This window comes from Ascaphus truei, chromosome 11 (assembly GCF_040206685.1).
Source record: "Ascaphus truei isolate aAscTru1 chromosome 11, aAscTru1.hap1, whole genome shotgun sequence".
NCBI lineage: Eukaryota > Metazoa > Chordata > Amphibia > Anura > Ascaphidae > Ascaphus > Ascaphus truei.
Window position 1 is genome coordinate 3,333,608 of NC_134493.1, and position 23,639 is coordinate 3,357,246.

The 23,639-nt window shown below is 47.0% G+C and overlaps 1 non-coding gene and 13 pseudogenes across 1 annotated transcript; all 14 read left to right on the forward strand.

Annotated features, from left to right (window-relative positions):
- The first annotated feature begins 961 nt into the window (after positions 1-961).
- On the forward strand, positions 962-1,125 carry LOC142463731 (U1 spliceosomal RNA). Its single transcript, XR_012787483.1, has one exon. It is a non-coding gene; the product is annotated as a U1 spliceosomal RNA (small nuclear RNA).
- A 1,540-nt stretch (positions 1,126-2,665) lies between these two features.
- LOC142463681 (U1 spliceosomal RNA) lies at positions 2,666-2,838 on the forward strand (annotated as a pseudogene).
- Positions 2,839-4,324: 1,486 nt separating this feature from the next.
- LOC142463712 (U1 spliceosomal RNA) lies at positions 4,325-4,497 on the forward strand (annotated as a pseudogene).
- A 1,521-nt stretch (positions 4,498-6,018) lies between these two features.
- Positions 6,019-6,191, forward strand: LOC142463682 (U1 spliceosomal RNA; annotated as a pseudogene).
- A 1,585-nt stretch (positions 6,192-7,776) lies between these two features.
- Positions 7,777-7,949, forward strand: LOC142463683 (U1 spliceosomal RNA; annotated as a pseudogene).
- A 1,510-nt stretch (positions 7,950-9,459) lies between these two features.
- LOC142463685 (U1 spliceosomal RNA) lies at positions 9,460-9,632 on the forward strand (annotated as a pseudogene).
- Positions 9,633-11,188: 1,556 nt separating this feature from the next.
- On the forward strand, positions 11,189-11,361 carry LOC142463713 (U1 spliceosomal RNA; annotated as a pseudogene).
- Positions 11,362-12,860: 1,499 nt separating this feature from the next.
- Positions 12,861-13,033, forward strand: LOC142463686 (U1 spliceosomal RNA; annotated as a pseudogene).
- A 1,558-nt stretch (positions 13,034-14,591) lies between these two features.
- Positions 14,592-14,764, forward strand: LOC142463687 (U1 spliceosomal RNA; annotated as a pseudogene).
- A 1,585-nt stretch (positions 14,765-16,349) lies between these two features.
- Positions 16,350-16,522, forward strand: LOC142463714 (U1 spliceosomal RNA; annotated as a pseudogene).
- A 1,512-nt stretch (positions 16,523-18,034) lies between these two features.
- On the forward strand, positions 18,035-18,207 carry LOC142463688 (U1 spliceosomal RNA; annotated as a pseudogene).
- A 1,559-nt stretch (positions 18,208-19,766) lies between these two features.
- Positions 19,767-19,939, forward strand: LOC142463689 (U1 spliceosomal RNA; annotated as a pseudogene).
- A 1,514-nt stretch (positions 19,940-21,453) lies between these two features.
- On the forward strand, positions 21,454-21,626 carry LOC142463690 (U1 spliceosomal RNA; annotated as a pseudogene).
- Positions 21,627-23,095: 1,469 nt separating this feature from the next.
- On the forward strand, positions 23,096-23,268 carry LOC142463691 (U1 spliceosomal RNA; annotated as a pseudogene).
- Positions 23,269-23,639: the final 371 nt, after the last annotated feature.

The window sequence follows — 23,639 nt, forward strand, 5'->3', positions numbered from 1 at the left end:
ACATTTATTTTGGAACTGTTTTTTTGTGAGGGCTGTGTGGAAAAACCTAGCGAAGCTAATTAGAGAATTAGGAGGAATCCATATATTGGAGTTCAATATGATGCTTTATGGGTTAAGTGAGTTAAAAGGGGAAAAAGGTTGGGTACTATGGAAAATAATAAATTGTGTAAAAGAGGTTGTGTGGATGGTGAGAAGTATGATGATATTCAATAATGAAACGTTAGATGTGAAAGCATGTACTAGGATAATTTTAAGTAAAATGTATACATACTACTTGTTGGATCAGAAAAGGTTGGGGAAAGTGGAAAGTGATGTATTGTGGAAAGTGAATAGCTGGAATAAGATGGTTGTGTGTTAGAAGAGTCAACTAGAGAGAAGGAGGAGGAGGGGTATGTAACTTGTGTGAAGTTGAAGAAGTTTTTACCAGATCATAAGAAAAAAGGGGATTGTACATCGTGAGATAATGTGATTTATTTTTTGGGAATGATATTTGCGGAGGTTAAAAATAGTTAAATTTACTGGTTATGAGTTGTGTGAGTGGGAATGGAAGTGAGCAAAAGCGTTTGCTTTTACGGAAAGGGAAAGAGAATATTTATGAAGAAGAGTTTTGTCTTTCTTTGAGAAGTACAGTAGTACAGTCTGGGTCCCTTTACGTGGAGTTACCGGAGAGAAGAGGTGGGCCGGTGCTCCCCTCCACGGCGGGTGCCGTGGGGAAAAAGCATACGGAAATGTATGGAAGGGAGGGATGGCTGGGAAGGAAGAATGGTGACAGAATGGGATGAAAGAGTGTGTAATTGTGATTGTGAACAGTAATTTTCTGTGGGAAAAGGAAGGAGGAAGAAAATGTAAATATAGCATGGTTTGTGTCTTGTTAATGTAATATGGCTGTAAAAAATTATGTGTTTTTTTGGTTGTAAAAAAAAAGTCTGTAAATTTAAAAAAGGTGTTGAATAAAATAAAAAAAAAAAAAAAAAAAAAAAAAAGCCACGATCCTGCAGGTGGCTCTCCCAGGGCGAGGCTTGCTCATTGCACTTGGAGCTAGCTGACCTCTGCGATTTCCCCACATGCGGGAAACTCGACTGCACAATTTCTGGTAGTGGGGGACTGCGTGCGCGCTCTCCCCTGTTTTTCGACTGTTAGAAAAAACAGAAACAAAAATCAACAACAATAACAACAACCACCACCCACAGCACAGGTGTTTGTTCAGACAAGCTGCTATTGCCACTGCTTGGGCTTTGGGCCTGGTCAATAACTGTGGCATAAAAGGAGCAAACCAACTAGCCAGGTAGCAACATCTCAAACAGGGAGAAATGACAATTAGGCACCTGCGCAGACATTTAGGAATAAATTCAGGTGGATTGGGAAATACGGAAACACATATAATTCATGAAAAAAAACATTCTAAACAAAAAGGGCCAAGAACTGTAGAATATGAGTCGCTGCAGCAGCAGCAGCAGCAGCAGCAGCAGCAGCAGCAGCAGCAGCAGCAGCAGCAGCAGCAGCAGCAGCAGCAGCAGCAGCAGCAGCAGCAGCAGCAGCAGCAGCAGCAGCAGCAGCAGAAATGTATCCCTCTCTTTCCAATGTCCACCTCTCTGGCTGATTGTTTTCTTTTCTTTTTTTGGTTTGAGATACGAATCTCTCTATTATTATACTGAGATAAGTGCAATACACAATGTATAGGTGATTTCAAAGTCACAATTGTATGTTTGATGCCTTTTGAAATATTGTATAAAGCAGCACATTTACAAACAAATCTGGATTCATTTTTTTTTTTTTAAATGGCCGTTCCTTGCAGGATATGGGGTTTTTATTTCACCCCCTCCCCGCCCTAGTTCTACATGGTATGTCTGGGTCTCTGTAGCCAGACCACCCCATGTGATGATATCACAAAGGGAGTATACAGTACGTTCTAGAGTTTCTAGGCTCCAAAGTAACAAAGAGCAGCATTTAAAACCAACAGATTGCAAACTATCTGCTGAGCAGTGCAAAAACAATATCTATCTATCTATCTATCTATCTATCTATCTATCTATCTATCTCTATCCAGGGAGCAGCAGACAGTGTTAGCTTGCTTCTATATTTATGCAAATGCCATGTAAGCAGCCATGCTGGTAAGGGGCAAAGTGTCAAGTTTGCCAGCAGGACTGGGCATCTCTCCCTTTTTATGCTGCTGCAGCAGCAGCAGCAGCAGCAGCAGCAGAGAGAGTGCAAGCAGGTAGGGAAGATGTAGAAAGCCACCCCAGAAATATGGTGTCCCCCTGTCTGTCTGTCCCCCTGTCTGTCGGTCTCTCCGCCAGCTGGAATGACAGAGCTGAGCGGTGTTCAAAGTGATTGCTTCTTCCTTTTAAAACCAAGAAGTAGTACCTTGCGGCGAAGCTTGGCTTCTCTGGGTGCTTGTCGGATGGGCGGGGGAGGGGCTTTGCTTCTAGGGAGGGGATGTCTTCGATCTATGTTGTTTGACAAATATTCGCTGCTGCACAAATGTTTGCATGGAATGGCCTAAGCTGATCCTTGCTGCAGGTGCTGGCTCAGATACTAGGCCTCAGCTACTGTGGTGCTTGCTGCTGCCGCTGTAGCCGCTGCACCAATGACCAGGCTGCTCTCTCCACAAGGGTGACACTTGTCCTGGGACAGGGCTAGTTGCCCCCCAGCGCCATTCCAACTCATACTTACCTGGCAGGGGAGTACACTATACAGCCACGATCCTGCAGGTGGCTCTCCCAGGGCGAGGCTTGCTCATTGCACTTGGAGCTAGCTGACCTCTGCGATTTCCCCACATGCGGGAAACTCGACTGCACAATTTCTGGTAGTGGGGGACTGCGTGCGCGCTCTCCCCTGTTTTTCGACTGTTAGAAAAAACAGAAACAAAAATCAACAACAATAACAACAACCACCACCCACAGCACAGGTGTTTGTTCAGACAAGCTGCTATTGCCACTGCTTGGGCTTTGGGCCTGGTCAATAACTGTGGCATAAAAGGAGCAAACCAACTAGCCAGGTAGCAACATCTCAAACAGGGAGAAATGACAATTAGGCACCTGCGCAGACATTTAGGAATAAATTCAGGTGGATTGGGAAATACGGAAACACATATAATTCATGAAAAAAAACATTCTAAACAAAAAGGGCCAAGAACTGTAGAATATGAGTCGCTGCAGCAGCAGCAGCAGCAGCAGCAGCAGCAGCAGCAGCAGCAGCAGCAGCAGCAGCAAAAATGTATCCCTCTCTTTCCAATGTCCACCTCTCTGGCTGATTGTTTTCTTTTCTTTTTTTGGTTTGAGATACGAATCTCTCTATTATTATACTGAGATAAGTGCAATACACAATGTATAGGTGATTTCAAAGTCACAATTGTATGTTTGATGCCTTTTGAAATATTGTATAAAGCAGCACATTTACAAACAAATCTGGATTCATTTTTTTTTTTTTAAATGGCCGTTCCTTGCAGGATATGGGGTTTTTATTTCACCCCCTCCCCGCCCTAGTTCTACATGGTATGTCTGGGTCTCTGTAGCCAGACCACCCCATGTGATGATATCACAAAGGGAGTATACAGTACGTTCTAGAGTTTCTAGGCTCCAAAGTAACAAAGAGCAGCATTTAAAACCAACAGATTGCAAACTATCTGCTGAGCAGTGCAAAAACAATATCTATCTATCTATCTATCTATCTATCTATCTATCTATCTATCTATCTATCTATCTCTATCCAGGGAGCAGCAGACAGTGTTAGCTTGCTTCTATATTTATGCAAATGCCATGTAAGCAGCCATGCTGGTAAGGGGCAAAGTGTCAAGTTTGCCAGCAGGACTGGGCATCTCTCCCTTTTTATGCTGCAGCAGCAGCAGCAGCAGCAGCAGAGAGAGTGCAAGCAGGTAGGGAAGATGTAGAAAGCCACCCCAGAAATATGGTGTCCCCCTGTCTGTCTGTCCCCCTGTCTGTCGGTCTCTCCGCCAGCTGGAATGACAGAGCTGAGCGGTGTTCAAAGTGATTGCTTCTTCCTTTTAAAACCAAGAAGTAGTACCTTGCGGCGAAGCTTGGCTTCTCTGGGTGCTTGTCGGATGGGCGGGGGAGGGGCTTTGCTTCTAGGGAGGGGATGTCTTCGATCTATGTTGTTTGACAAATATTCGCTGCTGCACAAATGTTTGCATGGAATGGCCTAAGCTGATCCTTGCTGCAGGTGCTGGCTCAGATACTAGGCCTCAGCTACTGTGGTGCTTGCTGCTGCCGCTGTAGCCGCTGCACCAATGACCAGGCTGCTCTCTCCACAAGGGTGACACTTGTCCTGGGACAGGGCTAGTTGCCCCCCAGCGCCATTCCAACTCATACTTACCTGGCAGGGGAGTACACTATACAGCCACGATCCTGCAGGTGGCTCGCCCAGGGCGAGGCTTGCTCATTGCACTTGGAGCTAGCTGACCTCTGCGATTTCCCCACATGCGGGAAACTCGACTGCACAATTTCTGGTAGTGGGGGACTGCGTGCGCGCTCTCCCCTGTTTTTCGACTGTTAGAAAAAACAGAAACAAAAATCAACAACAATAACAACAACCACCACCCACAGCACAGGTGTTTGTTCAGACAAGCTGCTATTGCCACTGCTTGGGCTTTGGGCCTGGTCAATAACTGTGGCATAAAAGGAGCAAACCAACTAGCCAGGTAGCAACATCTCAAACAGGGAGAAATGACAATTAGGCACCTGCGCAGACATTTAGGAATAAATTCAGGTGGATTGGGAAATACGGAAACACATATAATTCATGAAAAAAAACATTCTAAACAAAAAGGGCCAAGAACTGTAGAATATGAGTCGCTGCAGCAGCAGCAGCAGCAGCAGCAGCAGCAGCAGCAGCAGCAGCAGCAGCAGCAGCAGCAGCAGCAGCAGCAGCAGCAGCAGCAGCAGCAGCAGCAGTAAAAATGTATCCCTCTCTTTCCAATGTCCACCTCTCTGGCTGATTGTTTTCTTTTCTTTTTTTGGTTTGAGATACGAATCTCTCTATTATTATACTGAGATAAGTGCAATACACAATGTATAGGTGATTTCAAAGTCACAATTGTATGTTTGATGCCTTTTGAAATATTGTATAAAGCAGCACATTTACAAACAAATCTGGATTCATTTTTTTTTTTTAAATGGCCGTTCCTTGCAGGATATGGGGTTTTTATTTCACCCCCTCCCCGCCCTAGTTCTACATGGTATGTCTGGGTCTCTGTAGCCAGACCACCCCATGTGATGATATCACAAAGGGAGTATACAGTACGTTCTAGAGTTTCTAGGCTCCAAAGTAACAAAGAGCAGCATTTAAAACCAACAGATTGCAAACTATCTGCTGAGCAGTGCAAAAACAATATCTATCTATCTATCTATCTATCTATCTATCTATCTATCTATCTCTATCCAGGGAGCAGCAGACAGTGTTAGCTTGCTTCTATATTTATGCAAATGCCATGTAAGCAGCCATGCTGGTAAGGGGCAAAGTGTCAAGTTTGCCAGCAGGACTGGGCATCTCTCCCTTTTTATGCTGCTGCAGCAGCAGCAGCAGCAGCAGCAGCAGAGAGAGTGCAAGCAGGTAGGGAAGATGTAGAAAGCCACCCCAGAAATATGGTGTCCCCCTGTCTGTCTGTCCCCCTGTCTGTCGGTCTCTCCGCCAGCTGGAATGACAGAGCTGAGCGGTGTTCAAAGTGATTGCTTCTTCCTTTTAAAACCAAGAAGTAGTACCTTGCGGCGAAGCTTGGCTTCTCTGGGTGCTTGTCGGATGGGCGGGGGAGGGGCTTTGCTTCTAGGGAGGGGATGTCTTCGATCTATGTTGTTTGACAAATATTCGCTGCTGCACAAATGTTTGCATGGAATGGCCTAAGCTGATCCTTGCTGCAGGTGCTGGCTCAGATACTAGGCCTCAGCTACTGTGGTGCTTGCTGCTGCCGCTGTAGCCGCTGCACCAATGACCAGGCTGCTCTCTCCACAAGGGTGACACTTGTCCTGGGACAGGGCTAGTTGCCCCCCAGCGCCATTCCAACTCATACTTACCTGGCAGGGGAGTACACTATACAGCCACGATCCTGCAGGTGGCTCTCCCAGGGCGAGGCTTGCTCATTGCACTTGGAGCTAGCTGACCTCTGCGATTTCCCCACATGCGGGAAACTCGACTGCACAATTTCTGGTAGTGGGGGACTGCGTGCGCGCTCTCCCCTGTTTTTCGACTGTTAGAAAAAACAGAAACAAAAATCAACAACAATAACAACAACCACCACCCACAGCACAGGTGTTTGTTCAGACAAGCTGCTATTGCCACTGCTTGGGCTTTGGGCCTGGTCAATAACTGTGGCATAAAAGGAGCAAACCAACTAGCCAGGTAGCAACATCTCAAACAGGGAGAAATGACAATTAGGCACCTGCGCAGACATTTAGGAATAAATTCAGGTGGATTGGGAAATACGGAAACACATATAATTCATGAAAAAAAACATTCTAAACAAAAAGGGCCAAGAACTGTAGAATATGAGTCGCAGCAGCAGCAGCAGCAGCAGCAGCAGCAGCAGCAGCAGCAGCAGCAGCAGCAGCAGCAGCAGCAGCAGCAGCAGCAGCAGCAGCAGCAGCAGCAGCAGCAGCAGCAGCAGCAGCAGCAGCAGCAGTAAAAATGTATCCCTCTCTTTCCAATGTCCACCTCTCTGGCTGATTGTTTTCTTTTCTTTTTTTGGTTTGAGATACGAATCTCTCTATTATTATACTGAGATAAGTGCAATACACAATGTATAGGTGATTTCAAAGTCACAATTGTATGTTTGATGCCTTTTGAAATATTGTATAAAGCAGCACATTTACAAACAAATCTGGATTCATTTTTTTTTTTTTAAATGGCCGTTCCTTGCAGGATATGGGGTTTTTATTTCACCCCCTCCCCGCCCTAGTTCTACATGGTATGTCTGGGTCTCTGTAGCCAGACCACCCCATGTGATGATATCACAAAGGGAGTATACAGTACGTTCTAGAGTTTCTAGGCTCCAAAGTAACAAAGAGCAGCATTTAAAACCAACAGATTGCAAACTATCTGCTGAGCAGTGCAAAAACAATATCTATCTATCTATCTATCTATCTATCTATCTATCTATCTATCTATCTATCTATCTCTATCCAGGGAGCAGCAGACAGTGTTAGCTTGCTTCTATATTTATGCAAATGCCATGTAAGCAGCCATGCTGGTAAGGGGCAAAGTGTCAAGTTTGCCAGCAGGACTGGGCATCTCTCCCTTTTTATGCTGCAGCAGCAGCAGCAGCAGCAGCAGCAGCAGCAGCAGCAGCAGCAGCAGCAGCAGAGAGAGTGCAAGCAGGTAGGGAAGATGTAGAAAGCCACCCCAGAAATATGGTGTCCCCCTGTCTGTCTGTCCCCCTGTCTGTCGGTCTCTCCGCCAGCTGGAATGACAGAGCTGAGCGGTGTTCAAAGTGATTGCTTCTTCCTTTTAAAACCAAGAAGTAGTACCTTGCGGCGAAGCTTGGCTTCTCTGGGTGCTTGTCGGATGGGCGGGGTAGGGGCTTTGCTTCTAGGGAGGGGATGTCTTCGATCTATGTTGTTTGACAAATATTCGCTGCTGCACAAATGTTTGCATGGAATGGCCTAAGCTGATCCTTGCTGCAGGTGCTGGCTCAGATACTAGGCCTCAGCTACTGTGGTGCTTGCTGCTGCCGCTGTAGCCGCTGCACCAATGACCAGGCTGCTCTCTCCACAAGGGTGACACTTGTCCTGGGACAGGGCTAGTTGCCCCCCAGCGCCATTCCAACTCATACTTACCTGGCAGGGGAGTACACTATACAGCCACGATCCTGCAGGTGGCTCTCCCAGGGCGAGGCTTGCTCATTGCACTTGGAGCTAGCTGACCTCTGCGATTTCCCCACATGCGGGAAACTCGACTGCACAATTTCTGGTAGTGGGGGACTGCGTGCGCGCTCTCCCCTGTTTTTCGACTGTTAGAAAAAACAGAAACAAAAATCAACAACAATAACAACAACCACCACCCACAGCACAGGTGTTTGTTCAGACAAGCTGCTATTGCCACTGCTTGGGCTTTGGGCCTGGTCAATAACTGTGGCATAAAAGGAGCAAACCAACTAGCCAGGTAGCAACATCTCAAACAGGGAGAAATGACAATTAGGCACCTGCGCAGACATTTAGGAATAAATTCAGGTGGATTGGGAAATACGGAAACACATATAATTCATGAAAAAAAACATTCTAAACAAAAAGGGCCAAGAACTGTAGAATATGAGTCGCTGCAGCAGCAGCAGCAGCAGCAGCAGCAGCAGCAGCAGCAGCAGCAGCAGCAGCAGCAGCAGCAGCAGCAGTAAAAATGTATCCCTCTCTTTCCAATGTCCACCTCTCTGGCTGATTGTTTTCTTTTCTTTTTTTGGTTTGAGATACGAATCTCTCTATTATTATACTGAGATAAGTGCAATACACAATGTATAGGTGATTTCAAAGTCACAATTGTATGTTTGATGCCTTTTGAAATATTGTATAAAGCAGCACATTTACAAACAAATCTGGATTCATTTTTTTTTTTTAAATGGCCGTTCCTTGCAGGATATGGGGTTTTTATTTCACCCCCTCCCCGCCCTAGTTCTACATGGTATGTCTGGGTCTCTGTAGCCAGACCACCCCATGTGATGATATCACAAAGGGAGTATACAGTACGTTCTAGAGTTTCTAGGCTCCAAAGTAACAAAGAGCAGCATTTAAAACCAACAGATTGCAAACTATCTGCTGAGCAGTGCAAAAACAATATCTATCTATCTATCTATCTATCTATCTATCTATCTATCTATCTATCTATCTATCTATCTCTATCCAGGGAGCAGCAGACAGTGTTAGCTTGCTTCTATATTTATGCAAATGCCATGTAAGCAGCCATGCTGGTAAGGGGCAAAGTGTCAAGTTTGCCAGCAGGACTGGGCATCTCTCCCTTTTTATGCTGCTGCAGCAGCAGCAGCAGCAGCAGCAGCAGAGAGAGTGCAAGCAGGTAGGGAAGATGTAGAAAGCCACCCCAGAAATATGGTGTCCCCCTGTCTGTCTGTCCCCCTGTCTGTCGGTCTCTCCGCCAGCTGGAATGACAGAGCTGAGCGGTGTTCAAAGTGATTGCTTCTTCCTTTTAAAACCAAGAAGTAGTACCTTGCGGCGAAGCTTGGCTTCTCTGGGTGCTTGTCGGATGGGCGGGGGAGGGGCTTTGCTTCTAGGGAGGGGATGTCTTCGATCTATGTTGTTTGACAAATATTCGCTGCTGCACAAATGTTTGCATGGAATGGCCTAAGCTGATCCTTGCTGCAGGTGCTGGCTCAGATACTAGGCCTCAGCTACTGTGGTGCTTGCTGCTGCCGCTGTAGCCGCTGCACCAATGACCAGGCTGCTCTCTCCACAAGGGTGACACTTGTCCTGGGACAGGGCTAGTTGCCCCCCAGCGCCATTCCAACTCATACTTACCTGGCAGGGGAGTACACTATACAGCCACGATCCTGCAGGTGGCTCTCCCAGGGCGAGGCTTGCTCATTGCACTTGGAGCTAGCTGACCTCTGCGATTTCCCCACATGCGGGAAACTCGACTGCACAATTTCTGGTAGTGGGGGACTGCGTGCGCGCTCTCCCCTGTTTTTCGACTGTTAGAAAAAACAGAAACAAAAATCAACAACAATAACAACAACCACCACCCACAGCACAGGTGTTTGTTCAGACAAGCTGCTATTGCCACTGCTTGGGCTTTGGGCCTGGTCAATAACTGTGGCATAAAAGGAGCAAACCAACTAGCCAGGTAGCAACATCTCAAACAGGGAGAAATGACAATTAGGCACCTGCGCAGACATTTAGGAATAAATTCAGGTGGATTGGGAAATACGGAAACACATATAATTCATGAAAAAAAACATTCTAAACAAAAAGGGCCAAGAACTGTAGAATATGAGTCGCTGCAGCAGCAGCAGCAGCAGCAGCAGCAGCAGCAGCAGCAGCAGCAGCAGCAGCAGCAGCAGCAGCAGCAGCAGCAGCAGCAGCAGCAGCAGCAGCAGTAAAAATGTATCCCTCTCTTTCCAATGTCCACCTCTCTGGCTGATTGTTTTCTTTTCTTTTTTTGGTTTGAGATACGAATCTCTCTATTATTATACTGAGATAAGTGCAATACACAATGTATAGGTGATTTCAAAGTCACAATTGTATGTTTGATGCCTTTTGAAATATTGTATAAAGCAGCACATTTACAAACAAATCTGGATTCATTTTTTTTTTTTTAAATGGCCGTTCCTTGCAGGATATGGGGTTTTTATTTCACCCCCTCCCCGCCCTAGTTCTACATGGTATGTCTGGGTCTCTGTAGCCAGACCACCCCATGTGATGATATCACAAAGGGAGTATACAGTACGTTCTAGAGTTTCTAGGCTCCAAAGTAACAAAGAGCAGCATTTAAAACCAACAGATTGCAAACTATCTGCTGAGCAGTGCAAAAACAATATCTATCTATCTATCTATCTATCTATCTATCTATCTATCTATCTATCTATCTATCTATCTCTATCCAGGGAGCAGCAGACAGTGTTAGCTTGCTTCTATATTTATGCAAATGCCATGTAAGCAGCCATGCTGGTAAGGGGCAAAGTGTCAAGTTTGCCAGCAGGACTGGGCATCTCTCCCTTTTTATGCTGCAGCAGCAGCAGCAGCAGCAGCAGCAGCAGCAGCAGCAGCAGCAGCAGAGAGAGTGCAAGCAGGTAGGGAAGATGTAGAAAGCCACCCCAGAAATATGGTGTCCCCCTGTCTGTCTGTCCCCCTGTCTGTCGGTCTCTCCGCCAGCTGGAATGACAGAGCTGAGCGGTGTTCAAAGTGATTGCTTCTTCCTTTTAAAACCAAGAAGTAGTACCTTGCGGCGAAGCTTGGCTTCTCTGGGTGCTTGTCGGATGGGCGGGGGAGGGGCTTTGCTTCTAGGGAGGGGATGTCTTCGATCTATGTTGTTTGACAAATATTCGCTGCTGCACAAATGTTTGCATGGAATGGCCTAAGCTGATCCTTGCTGCAGGTGCTGGCTCAGATACTAGGCCTCAGCTACTGTGGTGCTTGCTGCTGCCGCTGTAGCCGCTGCACCAATGACCAGGCTGCTCTCTCCACAAGGGTGACACTTGTCCTGGGACAGGGCTAGTTGCCCCCCAGCGCCATTCCAACTCATACTTACCTGGCAGGGGAGTACACTATACAGCCACGATCCTGCAGGTGGCTCGCCCAGGGCGAGGCTTGCTCATTGCACTTGGAGCTAGCTGACCTCTGCGATTTCCCCACATGCGGGAAACTCGACTGCACAATTTCTGGTAGTGGGGGACTGCGTGCGCGCTCTCCCCTGTTTTTCGACTGTTAGAAAAAACAGAAACAAAAATCAACAACAATAACAACAACCACCACCCACAGCACAGGTGTTTGTTCAGACAAGCTGCTATTGCCACTGCTTGGGCTTTGGGCCTGGTCAATAACTGTGGCATAAAAGGAGCAAACCAACTAGCCAGGTAGCAACATCTCAAACAGGGAGAAATGACAATTAGGCACCTGCGCAGACATTTAGGAATAAATTCAGGTGGATTGGGAAATACGGAAACACATATAATTCATGAAAAAAAACATTCTAAACAAAAAGGGCCAAGAACTGTAGAATATGAGTCGCTGCAGCAGCAGCAGCAGCAGCAGCAGCAGCAGCAGCAGCAGCAGCAGCAGCAGCAGCAGCAGCAGCAGCAGCAGCAGCAGTAAAAATGTATCCCTCTCTTTCCAATGTCCACCTCTCTGGCTGATTGTTTTCTTTTCTTTTTTTGGTTTGAGATACGAATCTCTCTATTATTATACTGAGATAAGTGCAATACACAATGTATAGGTGATTTCAAAGTCACAATTGTATGTTTGATGCCTTTTGAAATATTGTATAAAGCAGCACATTTACAAACAAATCTGGATTCATTTTTTTTTTTTAAATGGCCGTTCCTTGCAGGATATGGGGTTTTTATTTCACCCCCTCCCCGCCCTAGTTCTACATGGTATGTCTGGGTCTCTGTAGCCAGACCACCCCATGTGATGATATCACAAAGGGAGTATACAGTACGTTCTAGAGTTTCTAGGCTCCAAAGTAACAAAGAGCAGCATTTAAAACCAACAGATTGCAAACTATCTGCTGAGCAGTGCAAAAACAATATCTATCTATCTATCTATCTATCTATCTATCTATCTATCTCTATCCAGGGAGCAGCAGACAGTGTTAGCTTGCTTCTATATTTATGCAAATGCCATGTAAGCAGCCATGCTGGTAAGGGGCAAAGTGTCAAGTTTGCCAGCAGGACTGGGCATCTCTCCCTTTTTATGCTGCTGCAGCAGCAGCAGCAGCAGCAGCAGCAGAGAGAGTGCAAGCAGGTAGGGAAGATGTAGAAAGCCACCCCAGAAATATGGTGTCCCCCTGTCTGTCTGTCCCCCTGTCTGTCGGTCTCTCCGCCAGCTGGAATGACAGAGCTGAGCGGTGTTCAAAGTGATTGCTTCTTCCTTTTAAAACCAAGAAGTAGTACCTTGCGGCGAAGCTTGGCTTCTCTGGGTGCTTGTCGGATGGGCGGGGGAGGGGCTTTGCTTCTAGGGAGGGGATGTCTTCGATCTATGTTGTTTGACAAATATTCGCTGCTGCACAAATGTTTGCATGGAATGGCCTAAGCTGATCCTTGCTGCAGGTGCTGGCTCAGATACTAGGCCTCAGCTACTGTGGTGCTTGCTGCTGCCGCTGTAGCCGCTGCACCAATGACCAGGCTGCTCTCTCCACAAGGGTGACACTTGTCCTGGGACAGGGCTAGTTGCCCCCCAGCGCCATTCCAACTCATACTTACCTGGCAGGGGAGTACACTATACAGCCACGATCCTGCAGGTGGCTCTCCCAGGGCGAGGCTTGCTCATTGCACTTGGAGCTAGCTGACCTCTGCGATTTCCCCACATGCGGGAAACTCGACTGCACAATTTCTGGTAGTGGGGGACTGCGTGCGCGCTCTCCCCTGTTTTTCGACTGTTAGAAAAAACAGAAACAAAAATCAACAACAATAACAACAACCACCACCCACAGCACAGGTGTTTGTTCAGACAAGCTGCTATTGCCACTGCTTGGGCTTTGGGCCTGGTCAATAACTGTGGCATAAAAGGAGCAAACCAACTAGCCAGGTAGCAACATCTCAAACAGGGAGAAATGACAATTAGGCACCTGCGCAGACATTTAGGAATAAATTCAGGTGGATTGGGAAATACGGAAACACATATAATTCATGAAAAAAAACATTCTAAACAAAAAGGGCCAAGAACTGTAGAATATGAGTCGCTGCAGCAGCAGCAGCAGCAGCAGCAGCAGCAGCAGCAGCAGCAGCAGCAGCAGCAGCAGCAGCAGCAGCAGCAGCAGCAGCAGCAGCAGCAGCAGCAGCAGCAGCAGCAGCAGCAGCAGTAAAAATGTATCCCTCTCTTTCCAATGTCCACCTCTCTGGCTGATTGTTTTCTTTTCTTTTTTTGGTTTGAGATACGAATCTCTCTATTATTATACTGAGATAAGTGCAATACACAATGTATAGGTGATTTCAAAGTCACAATTGTATGTTTGATGCCTTTTGAAATATTGTATAAAGCAGCACATTTACAAACAAATCTGGATTCATTTTTTTTTTTTAAATGGCCGTTCCTTGCAGGATATGGGGTTTTTATTTCACCCCCTCCCCGCCCTAGTTCTACATGGTATGTCTGGGTCTCTGTAGCCAGACCACCCCATGTGATGATATCACAAAGGGAGTATACAGTACGTTCTAGAGTTTCTAGGCTCCAAAGTAACAAAGAGCAGCATTTAAAACCAACAGATTGCAAACTATCTGCTGAGCAGTGCAAAAACAATATCTATCTATCTATCTATCTATCTATCTATCTATCTATCTATCTATCTATCTATCTATCTCTATCCAGGGAGCAGCAGACAGTGTTAGCTTGCTTCTATATTTATGCAAATGCCATGTAAGCAGCCATGCTGGTAAGGGGCAAAGTGTCAAGTTTGCCAGCAGGACTGGGCATCTCTCCCTTTTTATGCTGCTGCAGCAGCAGCAGCAGCAGCAGCAGCAGAGAGAGTGCAAGCAGGTAGGGAAGATGTAGAAAGCCACCCCAGAAATATGGTGTCCCCCTGTCTGTCTGTCCCCCTGTCTGTCGGTCTCTCCGCCAGCTGGAATGACAGAGCTGAGCGGTGTTCAAAGTGATTGCTTCTTCCTTTTAAAACCAAGAAGTAGTACCTTGCGGCGAAGCTTGGCTTCTCTGGGTGCTTGTCGGATGGGCGGGGGAGGGGCTTTGCTTCTAGGGAGGGGATGTCTTCGATCTATGTTGTTTGACAAATATTCGCTGCTGCACAAATGTTTGCATGGAATGGCCTAAGCTGATCCTTGCTGCAGGTGCTGGCTCAGATACTAGGCCTCAGCTACTGTGGTGCTTGCTGCTGCCGCTGTAGCCGCTGCACCAATGACCAGGCTGCTCTCTCCACAAGGGTGACACTTGTCCTGGGACAGGGCTAGTTGCCCCCCAGCGCCATTCCAACTCATACTTACCTGGCAGGGGAGTACACTATACAGCCACGATCCTGCAGGTGGCTCTCCCAGGGCGAGGCTTGCTCATTGCACTTGGAGCTAGCTGACCTCTGCGATTTCCCCACATGCGGGAAACTCGACTGCACAATTTCTGGTAGTGGGGGACTGCGTGCGCGCTCTCCCCTGTTTTTCGACTGTTAGAAAAAACAGAAACAAAAATCAACAACAATAACAACAACCACCACCCACAGCACAGGTGTTTGTTCAGACAAGCTGCTATTGCCACTGATTGGGCTTTGGGCCTGGTCAATAACTGTGGCATAAAAGGAGCAAACCAACTAGCCAGGTAGCAACATCTCAAACAGGGAGAAATGACAATTAGGCACCTGCGCAGACATTTAGGAATAAATTCAGGTGGATTGGGAAATACGGAAACACATATAATTCATGAAAAAAAACATTCTAAACAAAAAGGGCCAAGAACTGTAGAATATGAGTCGCTGCAGCAGCAGCAGCAGCAGCAGCAGCAGCAGCAGCAGCAGCAGCAGCAGCAGCAGCAGCAGCAGCAGCAGCAGCAGCAGCAGCAGCAGCAGCAGCAGCAGCAGCAGCAGCAGCAGCAGCAGCAGCAGCAGCAGCAGCAGCAGTAAAAATGTATCCCTCTCTTTCCAATGTCCACCTCTCTGGCTGATTGTTTTCTTTTCTTTTTTTGGTTTGAGATACGAATCTCTCTATTATTATACTGAGATAAGTGCAATACACAATGTATAGGTGATTTCAAAGTCACAATTGTATGTTTGATGCCTTTTGAAATATTGTATAAAGCAGCACATTTACAAACAAATCTGGATTCATTTTTTTTTTTTTAAATGGCCGTTCCTTGCAGGATATGGGGTTTTTATTTCACCCCCTCCCCGCCCTAGTTCTACATGGTATGTCTGGGTCTCTGTAGCCAGACCACCCCATGTGATGATATCACAAAGGGAGTATACAGTACGTTCTAGAGTTTCTAGGCTCCAAAGTAACAAAGAGCAGCATTTAAAACCAACAGATTGCAAACTATCTGCTGAGCAGTGCAAAAACAATATCTATCTATCTATCTATCTATCTATCTATCTATCTATCTATCTCTATCCAGGGAGCAGCAGACAGTGTTAGCTTGCTTCTATATTTATGCAAATGCCATGTAAGCAGCCATGCTGGTAAGGGGCAAAGTGTCAAGTTTGCCAGCAGGACTGGGCATCTCTCCCTTTTTATGCTGCAGCAGCAGCAGCAGCAGCAGCAGCAGCAGCAGCAGCAGCAGCAGCAGAGAGAGTGCAAGCAGGTAGGGAAGATGTAGAAAGCCACCCCAGAAATATGGTGTCCCCCTGTCTGTCTGTCCCCCTGTCTGTCGGTCTCTCCGCCAGCTGGAATGACAGAGCTGAGCGGTGTTCAAAGTGATTGCTTCTTCCTTTTAAAACCAAGAAGTAGTACCTTGCGGCGAAGCTTGGCTTCTCTGGGTGCTTGTCGGATGGGCGGGGGAGGGGCTTTGCTTCTAGGGAGGGGATGTCTTCGATCTATGTTGTTTGACAAATATTCGCTGCTGCACAAATGTTTGCATGGAATGGCCTAAGCTGATCCTTGCTGCAGGTGCTGGCTCAGATACTAGGCCTCAGCTACTGTGGTGCTTGCTGCTGCCGCTGTAGCCGCTGCACCAATGACCAGGCTGCTCTCTCCACAAGGGTGACACTTGTCCTGGGACAGGGCTAGTTGCCCCCCAGCGCCATTCCAACTCATACTTACCTGGCAGGGGAGTACACTATACAGCCACGATCCTGCAGGTGGCTCGCCCAGGGCGAGGCTTGCTCATTGCACTTGGAGCTAGCTGACCTCTGCGATTTCCCCACATGCGGGAAACTCGACTGCACAATTTCTGGTAGTGGGGGACTGCGTGCGCGCTCTCCCCTGTTTTTCGACTGTTAGAAAAAACAGAAACAAAAATCAACAACAATAACAACAACCACCACCCACAGCACAGGTGTTTGTTCAGACAAGCTGCTATTGCCACTGCTTGGGCTTTGGGCCTGGTCAATAACTGTGGCATAAAAGGAGCAAACCAACTAGCCAGGTAGCAACATCTCAAACAGGGAGAAATGACAATTAGGCACCTGCGCAGACATTTAGGAATAAATTCAGGTGGATTGGGAAATACGGAAACACATATAATTCATGAAAAAAAACATTCTAAACAAAAAGGGCCAAGAACTGTAGAATATGAGTCGCTGCAGCAGCAGCAGCAGCAGCAGCAGCAGCAGCAGCAGCAGCAGCAGCAGCAGCAGCAGCAGCAGCAGCAGCAGCAGCAGCAGCAGCAGTAAAAATGTATCCCTCTCTTTCCAATGTCCACCTCTCTGGCTGATTGTTTTCTTTTCTTTTTTTGGTTTGAGATACGAATCTCTCTATTATTATACTGAGATAAGTGCAATACACAATGTATAGGTGATTTCAAAGTCACAATTGTATGTTTGATGCCTTTTGAAATATTGTATAAAGCAGCACATTTACAAACAAATCTGGATTCATTTTTTTTTTTTAAATGGCCGTTCCTTGCAGGATATGGGGTTTTTATTTCACCCCCTCCCCGCCCTAGTTCTACATGGTATGTCTGGGTCTCTGTAGCCAGACCACCCCATGTGATGATATCACAAAGGGAGTATACAGTACGTTCTAGAGTTTCTAGGCTCCAAAGTAACAAAGAGCAGCATTTAAAACCAACAGATTGCAAACTATCTGCTGAGCAGTGCAAAAACAATATCTATCTATCTATCTATCTATCTATCTATCTATCTATCTATCTCTATCCAGGGAGCAGCAGACAGTGTTAGCTTGCTTCTATATTTATGCAAATGCCATGTAAGCAGCCATGCTGGTAAGGGGCAAAGTGTCAAGTTTGCCAGCAGGACTGGGCATCTCTCCCTTTTTATGCTGCTGCAGCAGCAGCAGCAGCAGCAGCAGCAGAGAGAGTGCAAGCAGGTAGGGAAGATGTAGAAAGCCACCCCAGAAATATGGTGTCCCCCTGTCTGTCTGTCCCCCTGTCTGTCGGTCTCTCCGCCAGCTGGAATGACAGAGCTGAGCGGTGTTCAAAGTGATTGCTTCTTCCTTTTAAAACCAAGAAGTAGTACCTTGCGGCGAAGCTTGGCTTCTCTGGGTGCTTGTCGGATGGGCGGGGGAGGGGCTTTGCTTCTAGGGAGGGGATGTCTTCGATCTATGTTGTTTGACAAATATTCGCTGCTGCACAAATGTTTGCATGGAATGGCCTAAGCTGATCCTTGCTGCAGGTGCTGGCTCAGATACTAGGCCTCAGCTACTGTGGTGCTTGCTGCTGCCGCTGTAGCCGCTGCACCAATGACCAGGCTGCTCTCTCCACAAGGGTGACACTTGTCCTGGGACAGGGCTAGTTGCCCCCCAGCGCCATTCCAACTCATACTTACCTGGCAGGGGAGTACACTATACAGCCACGATCCTGCAGGTGGCTCTCCCAGGGCGAGGCTTGCTCATTGCACTTGGAGCTAGCTGACCTCTGCGATTTCCCCACATGCGGGAAACTCGACTGCACAATTTCTGGTAGTGGGGGACTGCGTGCGCGCTCTCCCCTGTTTTTCGACTGTTAGAAAAAACAGAAACAAAAATCAACAACAATAACAACAACCACCACCCACAGCACAGGTGTTTGTTCAGACAAGCTGCTATTGCCACTGCTTGGGCTTTGGGCCTGGTCAATAACTGTGGCATAAAAGGAGCAAACCAACTAGCCAGGTAGCAACATCTCAAACAGGGAGAAATGACAATTAGGCACCTGCGCAGACATTTAGGAATAAATTCAGGTGGATTGGGAAATACGGAAACACATATAATTCATGAAAAAAAACATTCTAAACAAAAAGGGCCAAGAACTGTAGAATATGAGTCGCTGCAGCAGCAGCAGCAGCAGCAGCAGCAGCAGCAGCAGCAGCAGCAGCAGCAGCAGCAGCAGCAGCAGCAGCAGCAGCAGCAGCAGCAGCAGCAGCAGCAGCAGCAGCAGCAGTAAAAATGTATCCCTCTCTTTCCAATGTCCACCTCTCTGGCTGATTGTTTTCTTTTCTTTTTTTGGTTTGAGATACGAATCTCTCTATTATTATACTGAGATAAGTGCAATACACAATGTATAGGTGATTTCAAAGTCACAATTGTATGTTTGATGCCTTTTGAAATATTGTATAAAGCAGCACATTTACAAACAAATCTGGATTCATTTTTTTTTTTTTAAATGGCCGTTCCTTGCAGGATATGGGGTTTTTATTTCACCCCCTCCCCGCCCTAGTTCTACATGGTATGTCTGGGTCTCTGTAGCCAGACCACCCCATGTGATGATATCACAAAGGGAGTATACAGTACGTTCTAGAGTTTCTAGGCTCCAAAGTAACAAAGAGCAGCATTTAAAACCAACAGATTGCAAACTATCTGCTGAGCAGTGCAAAAACAATATCTATCTATCTATCTATCTATCTATCTATCTATCTATCTATCTATCTCTATCCAGGGAGCAGCAGACAGTGTTAGCTTGCTTCTATATTTATGCAAATGCCATGTAAGCAGCCATGCTGGTAAGGGGCAAAGTGTCAAGTTTGCCAGCAGGACTGGGCATCTCTCCCTTTTTATGCTGCAGCAGCAGCAGCAGCAGCAGCAGCAGCAGCAGCAGCAGCAGCAGCAGAGAGAGTGCAAGCAGGTAGGGAAGATGTAGAAAGCCACCCCAGAAATATGGTGTCCCCCTGTCTGTCTGTCCCCCTGTCTGTCGGTCTCTCCGCCAGCTGGAATGACAGAGCTGAGCGGTGTTCAAAGTGATTGCTTCTTCCTTTTAAAACCAAGAAGTAGTACCTTGCGGCGAAGCTTGGCTTCTCTGGGTGCTTGTCGGATGGGCGGGGGAGGGGCTTTGCTTCTAGGGAGGGGATGTCTTCGATCTATGTTGTTTGACAAATATTCGCTGCTGCACAAATGTTTGCATGGAATGGCCTAAGCTGATCCTTGCTGCAGGTGCTGGCTCAGATACTAGGCCTCAGCTACTGTGGTGCTTGCTGCTGCCGCTGTAGCCGCTGCACCAATGACCAGGCTGCTCTCTCCACAAGGGTGACACTTGTCCTGGGACAGGGCTAGTTGCCCCCCAGCGCCATTCCAACTCATACTTACCTGGCAGGGGAGTACACTATACAGCCACGATCCTGCAGGTGGCTCTCCCAGGGCGAGGCTTGCTCATTGCACTTGGAGCTAGCTGACCTCTGCGATTTCCCCACATGCGGGAAACTCGACTGCACAATTTCTGGTAGTGGGGGACTGCGTGCGCGCTCTCCCCTGTTTTTCGACTGTTAGAAAAAACAGAAACAAAAATCAACAACAATAACAACAACCACCACCCACAGCACAGGTGTTTGTTCAGACAAGCTGCTATTGCCACTGCTTGGGCTTTGGGCCTGGTCAATAACTGTGGCATAAAAGGAGCAAACCAACTAGCCAGGTAGCAACATCTCAAACAGGGAGAAATGACAATTAGGCACCTGCGCAGACATTTAGGAATAAATTCAGGTGGATTGGGAAATACGGAAACACATATAATTCATGAAAAAAAACATTCTAAACAAAAAGGGCCAAGAACTGTAGAATATGAGTCGCAGCAGCAGCAGCAGCAGCAGCAGCAGCAGCAGCAGCAGCAGCAGCAGCAGCAGCAGCAGCAGCAGCAGCAGCAGCAGCAGTAAAAATGTATCCCTCTCTTTCCAATGTCCACCTCTCTGGCTGATTGTTTTCTTTTCTTTTTTTGGTTTGAGATACGAATCTCTCTATTATTATACTGAGATAAGTGCAATACACAATGTATAGGTGATTTCAAAGTCACAATTGTATGTTTGATGCCTTTTGAAATATTGTATAAAGCAGCACATTTACAAACAAATCTGGATTCATTTTTTTTTTTTTAAATGGCCGTTCCTTGCAGGATATGGGGTTTTTATTTCACCCCCTCCCCGCCCTAGTTCTACATGGTATGTCTGGGTCTCTGTAGCCAGACCACCCCATGTGATGATATCACAAAGGGAGTATACAGTACGTTCTAGAGTTTCTAGGCTCCAAAGTAACAAAGAGCAGCATTTAAAACCAACAGATTGCAAACTATCTGCTGAGCAGTGCAAAAACAATATCTATCTATCTATCTATCTATCTATCTATCTATCTATCTATCTATCTATCTATCTATCTCTATCCAGGGAGCAGCAGACAGTGTTAGCTTGCTTCTATATTTATGCAAATGCCATGTAAGCAGCCATGCTGGTAAGGGGCAAAGTGTCAAGTTTGCCAGCAGGACTGGGCATCTCTCCCTTTTTATGCTGCAGCAGCAGCAGCAGCAGCAGCAGAGAGAGTGCAAGCAGGTAGGGAAGATGTAGAAAGCCACCCCAGAAATATGGTGTCCCCCTGTCTGTCTGTCCCCCTGTCTGTCGGTCTCTCCGCCAGCTGGAATGACAGAGCTGAGCGGTGTTCAAAGTGATTGCTTCTTCCTTTTAAAACCAAGAAGTAGTACCTTGTGGCGAAGCTTGGCTTCTCTGGGTGCTTGTCGGATGGGCGGGGGAGGGGCTTTGCTTCTAGGGAGGGGATGTCTTCGATCTATGTTGTTTGACAAATATTCGCTGCTGCACAAATGTTTGCATGGAATGGCCTAAGCTGATCCTTGCTGCAGGTGCTGGCTCAGATACTAGGCCTCAGCTACTGTGGTGCTTGCTGCTGCCGCTGTAGCCGCTGCACCAATGACCAGGCTGCTCTCTCCACAAGGGTGACACTTGTCCTGGGACAGGGCTAGTTGCCCCCCAGCGCCATTCCAACTCATACTTACCTGGCAGGGGAGTACACTATACAGCCACGATCCTGCAGGTGGCTCTCCCAGGGCGAGGCTTGCTCATTGCACTTGGAGCTAGCTGACCTCTGCGATTTCCCCACATGCGGGAAACTCGACTGCACAATTTCTGGTAGTGGGGGACTGCGTGCGCGCTCTCCCCTGTTTTTCGACTGTTAGAAAAAACAGAAACAAAAATCAACAACAATAACAACAACCACCACCCACAGCACAGGTGTTTGTTCAGACAAGCTGCTATTGCCACTGCTTGGGCTTTGGGCCTGGTCAATAACTGTGGCATAAAAGGAGCAAACCAACTAGCCAGGTAGCAACATCTCAAACAGGGAGAAATGACAATTAGGCACCTGCGCAGACATTTAGGAATAAATTCAGGTGGATTGGGAAATACGGAAACACATATAATTCATGAAAAAAAACATTCTAAACAAAAAGGGCCAAGAACTGTAGAATATGAGTCGCTGCAGCAGCAGCAGCAGCAGCAGCAGCAGCAGCAGCAGCAGCAGCAGCAGCAGTAAAAATGTATCCCTCTCTTTCCAATGTCCACCTCTCTGGCTGATTGTTTTCTTTTCTTTTTTTGGTTTGAGATACGAATCTCTCTATTATTATACTGAGATAAGTGCAATACACAATGTATAGGTGATTTCAAAGTCACAATTGTATGTTTGATGCCTTTTGAAATATTGTATAAAGCAGCACATTTACAAACAAATCTGGATTCATTTTTTTTTTTTTAAATGGCCGTTCCTTGCAGGATATGGGGTTTTTATTTCACCCCCTCCCCGCCCTAGTTCTACATGGTATGTCTGGGTCTCTGTAGCCAGACCACCCCATGTGATGATATCACAAAGGGAGTATACAGTACGTTCTAGAGTTTCTAGGCTCCAAAGTAACAAAGAGCAGCATTTAAAACCAACAGATTGCAAACTATCTGCTGAGCAGTGCAAAAACAATATCTATCTATCTATCTATCTATCTATCTATCTATCTCTATCCAGGGAGCAGCAGACAGTGTTAGCTTGCTTCTATATTTATGCAAATGCCATGTAAGCAGCCATGCTGGTAAGGGGCAAAGTGTCAAGTTTGCCAGCAGGACTGGGCATCTCTCCCTTTTTATGCTGCTGCAGCAGCAGCAGCAGCAGCAGCAGCAGAGAGAGTGCAAGCAGGTAGGGAAGATGTAGAAAGCCACCCCAGAAATATGGTGTCCCCCTGTCTGTCTGTCCCCCTGTCTGTCGGTCTCTCCGCCAGCTGGAATGACAGAGCTGAGCGGTGTTCAAAGTGATTGCTTCTTCCTTTTAAAACCAAGAAGTAGTACCTTGCGGCGAAGCTTGGCTTCTCTGGGTGCTTGTCGGATGGGCGGGGGAGGGGCTTTGCTTCTAGGGAGGGGATGTCTTCGATCTATGTTGTTTGACAAATATTCGCTGCTGCACAAATGTTTGCATGGAATGGCCTAAGCTGATCCTTGCTGCAGGTGCTGGCTCAGATACTAGGCCTCAGCTACTGTGGTGCTTGCTGCTGCCGCTGTAGCCGCTGCACCAATGACCAGGCTGCTCTCTCCACAAGGGTGACACTTGTCCTGGGACAGGGCTAGTTGCCCCCCAGCGCCATTCCAACTCATACTTACCTGGCAGGGGAGTACACTATACAGCCACGATCCTGCAGGTGGCTCTCCCAGGGCGAGGCTTGCTCATTGCACTTGGAGCTAGCTGACCTCTGCGATTTCCCCACATGCGGGAAACTCGACTGCACAATTTCTGGTAGTGGGGGACTGCGTGCGCGCTCTCCCCTGTTTTTCGACTGTTAGAAAAAACAGAAACAAAAATCAACAACAATAACAACAACCACCACCCACAGCACAGGTGTTTGTTCAGACAAGCTGCTATTGCCACTGCTTGGGCTTTGGGCCTGGTCAATAACTGTGGCATAAAAGGAGCAAACCAACTAGCCAGGTAGCAACATCTCAAACAGGGAGAAATGACAATTAGGCACCTGCGCAGACATTTAGGAATAAATTCAGGTGGATTGGGAAATACGGAAACACATATAATTCATGAAAAAAAACATTCTAAACAAAAAGGGCCAAGAACTGTAGAATATGAGTCGCAGCAGCAGCAGCAGCAGCAGCAGCAGCAGCAGCAGCAGCAGCAGCAGCAGCAGCAG